The sequence below is a fragment of the Teleopsis dalmanni genome, chromosome 1 (assembly GCF_002237135.1).
Source record: "Teleopsis dalmanni isolate 2A chromosome 1, ASM223713v2, whole genome shotgun sequence".
In the NCBI taxonomy this organism is placed as follows: domain Eukaryota; kingdom Metazoa; phylum Arthropoda; class Insecta; order Diptera; family Diopsidae; genus Teleopsis; species Teleopsis dalmanni.
The window spans coordinates 34319133-34324524 of NC_051846.1; positions in this window are offsets into that span (position 1 = coordinate 34319133).

Genomic DNA, 5392 nt, shown 5'->3' on the forward strand with positions numbered 1-5392 from the left:
TGAACAAATATGAAAGAAGTAACGACCACAAATATTTTGTAGAAAAAAAGCTCACATATTTGTGCGGCTTAGCTCCTTTTTTTTGGAGGGGTTTTGACGTGTTGTTGTTTTGTTAAACTGACAACCAAAAATGTTGAGTTTCAGTTTCCTCTGAAAGTGCTTTAGAGTTGGCATGATGAAACTAAACAATTATGTTAATAAACAAAAAGTTTTGAACTTTTTGTTGAAAGTATATTGTGGTCTTATGAAACTCTTTAGGCAAGATTACCGTAAATAAGTCAAGTAATTAGTGTTCTAATTCAATTAGAAGAGACTAAATTAAAATTTTTGCGAGTTTTGTTAATTAATTTTAAATAAATTATGAAATACTACGTCTCGTCAAATATGCCGAAAAGTTCAATGACTTTTTCTTATATATTTTAATACGAAAACGTAAGAATTGATAAGTAAATAAATTCTTTGGATTTAGAATTTTGATACTAAGAATAATTTTGAAGACTTTGAATTTTGAAGGCTTTGAAGACTCAGACAGCTTTTGTCTGCTATATATTTACATTTAAGTATTTAACAAAATTAATTGTTTTTCAGTTAAGTATTTGAACAGTAGTGAATTACAACAAAATTGTTTTTCTTACTAATTAATTTAATATTAAACTGATTTTTAATATCCATTTCAACGAAAGCAAGTAAATTCTTAATATTAACTATTGTTTTCAATATAAAGGTATTTTGAACAGTAGTAAATTACAACGACAAAAATTTGATTATTTTTTCAATAATTACTTTTAGTTTCGACAAAGATATAACTATACCCAGCGTTTGAACATTTGGCATATGTCAAGGAGTGTGTTCTTATAAGCATTTTACAAAAATGCAATTTTCGTTTAAAAATGGAAGTTACAGTTTCATAGTTAGGTTATAGTTTGGTAGTTAGTTAACCATTGCGAAACATTTAAATCAATTGGCCTGTTGTAATACCACAAGACTCTAATTAAGAAATCCCATATCAATCATCGCAAAACCATCCGCAGAGAATGTGCTTAAATAAAGTCATTTGAGTCATCTTAGATATAGAATATAAGTGATAAAAAATCTTGAAGCCATGCAAGAATAATCCAAAGATTAATCACAACTTATTTGGTTTGTTTATTTATAATTTTGTATGTATTTAAAAACCTTTCCTTCTTCTTTTCGTAAATTAATGAGGCTATCATCAACTGTGGAATATTTTTCAACACAATTTGACATGTGTTGTCACCAATATTATTAATATATGGATCTCAGAAGATTTCGTAGAAATAAAAGGTTTTGCCAAAGTGGTGGGAAACGTTAAAAAGAATTGGTGATATGTCATAAAATGTCTAAAGAATAATTGCATTTTTTTGATTCACTTGCATATAATATATATTTGATTTTTTATTGATAACATGTTGACAGTTTCTTCCCACAACTTGTGCTGTCAACAATATTATCAATCTGTTAATATTATTAACAATCGTTAACCTTATATACAATTTTATAAATATTTAAATAGCTTTTATTATTCGTGTTTTTGTATATTGATGTATCTATCGATAGTTCATTAACTATTTGGCATCACTTCTTATGATGTGTTGTCACCAATATTATGGGTTATGGGTCTTGAAAAGCTTTTAAAAAGTGAGTGATGTTTTCGAAAGTATAAAATTAACTTTAAAAATTTCGGGAATATCACCGGTGGTGGTGGACATAATATACCATATATATAAATATATGTATAGCGTGGTTTCTGTACTTGAACGGAATTAAAAACACAGAGGCTATATTTAAATTTGAAATTTATTTTTTGTGTTCTGTTTATTTCCTTAATCAGGAAACTAGAAACTTCTTCTTAGAAAATAATTTTCTAACTAAAATTTTCCCAATTTTGTATTGCCAATATATTTGAATTGTAATCTAACTTACTGTGATTATTGAGAATATCGACGGCTACATATATAATATGTGTTCAAATAAGTTTTTTTTTACTTGAATTGCATGTTGGCAGTTTTTCCACACTATATTTTTTTTGTGTTGGTAGCAATGCAAGACCTAATGGAACTTATTACATCCTTTCCATATATTTTATTCTGATTAATTTTTCCACTAACTAGTGACTAACTAAAGATTTCATTTCATTGAGATGGTTCTATGGATAAGTACATTTTTATTCCGTTAAGTGATTGCTATGTTCGAAACTACTATTATTTTAAAGGATCGTATATATATTTTAAAGGCATATAAAACTCATAGATTATTTTTTTATGTACAATAAATTTTCTGTGATAAGTTTAATGGTCTTAATCGTAGCAGATAGCAGAATAAGAGTTTTTCATTATATTCTATTTTTTTTATGTTCATAGTTTTAAATTATTTCCACACTATTTCCTTTTTAACACATACTCGTATTGAAACTTCTGAGAATTATAACAGAAGTGCTTTTCTAATGACTTTTTAAAAACCAGACAATTATGTCGACCATTTGGAAATTTTCTAAAGGTTAAAAAGTCAACACATACTTCCCTGAATTAAACTTTGTCCAGCTAAAATGAGTTAATTAAATCTCTCAGAAAAAACCAAAATTGCTTTGAATTTAAGCACGAGAGCTGAATGTGGTTTGTTGGTCTTTGGTCGGAGGTTTCATTTTTAAAAGTTGAGTTGTGAATAAAAATATTTGAAAAAAAGCTAAATAAATGCTTACTTAGCGGCGACTGTGGGCACTTTTATGAAAAACATTTAAGCACACAAAGGATGTATTTAACGGATATGTGTGTGAATTGAGAGCGTTCCACAGTGGCATTCCCGTACATATATACGACAAATTTATGATTTTAAATGGCTGTTTCGAGAGTCATTCCAGTGAAAATTCTGCAAATACTCGTACTTCAACATACACGGAGATTTGTGTGCTAAGTGGCGAGTTTGAATGCAATTCTGCATTTTTGTTGATGTATTCGGCAAGCAGCCATGGTCAGCACAGAAAAAAAATCAACTTTTATAGGTTAAATAATCTCAGTCAAAATGAGAATGCAGTTATATATAAACTTTTTATTTGGAGCAGAAATGAGCTAAACAAAGTACCACACATATATCCAATAAAAAAAAGCCAACAAAAGTAAAAAAGAATGAAAAAACAAATTATAAAAGAAATAAAAAAAATTTGCATATATTTTTCGTAATATTTTTAAACATTTTCGTAGTTTTTTGTATCTTCTTCTTTACGTTTTAATAAAACTGCAGCAACAGTTATTAAAACTGTTAGTACAGCTTTGATGTTTACAAAACCGACCGCTGACATTGTGCGAAAGGGCTTTGAAATAAATGTCATATCCAAACACAACTTGTTTTAAATACCTTTGATAATGCCCGATCGGACAAAGTCTGTGTGTATAAAAATAAATCAATGCAACTACATTGACATTAATATTCATCGTTTTGTACAGAAACATAACCAAAGCATCCTTTTTCATGTTTGTGACAATAATTTATACCATAACCACACATACAAAACATACGCAGAGAAAGAAAGAGAACTACTAATACAAAAATACATATGGATGTATATACGAGTATAAGGGCTTTCGGTATAGTACGGGTACATATGCAAAGCCGACGTGATGCGGCTGAGTTTTCCTATTTGTAATGACATTTATTCCATCATGTCACAACGGCAAACACGTTAACATACTAAAATACACCAGCAAACAGACAAATGTATACCAATAATACTACGCACATATAAAATACGGACTATGGAAAAAATATACGAAAAGCATATACGAGTAATGATAGCGGGGCCATTACAAAAGTCCATGGCTTACAGCGAAACAACAGGAAGTATGTAGGCATAGACAGGAAAACTTAACTAACGGCACGGGGTCTAACGTTAACGTGTGGATTCGTGTCGTGGCGTAATTCAACTGGATTAAATGCTGTTTACAAATGGCATTAATGTTGTATTATAGTATATACTATAACATTATACACACTCGCTCTGTCACATATATACAAATATATTAATTCATAAGTACTTTAGCTACGTGCATATGTAAGGTACGTGTTTGTAAGCCAGTTTGTCAACAGACATTTTGTAGAAAAACAACACAAATGAGTTTCACTATTTCCTATTTCACTGTTTACTGTTCGGCCTTTGTATGATGGCAGTATGTTCTCTGAAAGGACATGCCCGTATTGTCATTAGGTGTGACCATTGAGAGGCGGCTAGCAAAAGCACTTGCATTCATGCTTCAAATGCTCCATAATAGCGTGATGATGTTAATGTCATTGTATTTGCCGTTGATGCCTTTTGAGCTATTGTTTTGCACTTTTTGTAGCTCTGGTGGTTTTGTATTTAATAGTTTCGGTAATTAATGACATTGTTAGCTACATAACAATTGCCAGATGAGGGCAGGTTGCAGAAAGATATCAAACCAAATTTGGCATTTAATCGTTTGCAAGTTTAATTTCCTAATATCGAAAGCATATTAAATTGGTTGGAGCAACTCTATTGTGCAGGTCACTGACGCTATTCTTTAGTATAAAGAAATGAAGACGGAGATGGACTCAATTTTTGATATAAGAATATTTCTTTATTCTTGTATTCATCGATTTTTTATAACATAATGCTTTTAATCAAATCTTAATTAAGAAACAAACCTATTAATCAATATATTAATCAATTCTTTAATTTAGAATTCTTTATACATAATTCCTTAAATTTTTTTTCTCATGTGATCTCTTCAGAGATATATCACATGTATCCCTTTAATATATATGATATACATTTTTAAAGCATTCTTTTCACGAATCAAGCAGTTAAGCCAAGATTCTGACACTTGGAAGCGAAATTAGAACCAGAGTTAGGTGAACCAATGTCGATCGGCAATTTGACACCCTTCATACTTAGTTCAGCTAACAACTGGGAAATTGTAGATTCAGCTATTTCCTCTCTGAAGAGAGAATTGAGAGCTGCTAAACAACTTCGACGACGGTAAGAGATGGTTCTTTCAAGCAAGTGGACGGTTACTGACGTGATGATAAGACTAACGAATTGAGCTATTGCTAACGTATTACCCAACGGTGGTTCCTGAAGGAACTTTCGGTCCGGACGAAGGGAGTTTTTAGGGCGGTAGAAACTTCCCACTGACAAAACTTTCAAGCTTTTCTCCCACTCAACAAAAAAAAACCAAAAAAAACTAAGTAAAACACAATGTGGAATGCAACGCTTGGACTACGCCCGATATATAGTGTCAATATATGATTATATATAATAAATGTATTATTAATATACAATTTATACAACTTTTGTCAAATAAAAGAGTTTGCACTCCAAACCATACATGTTTATGCAGTGATCAAACAAAATCGAACGCAC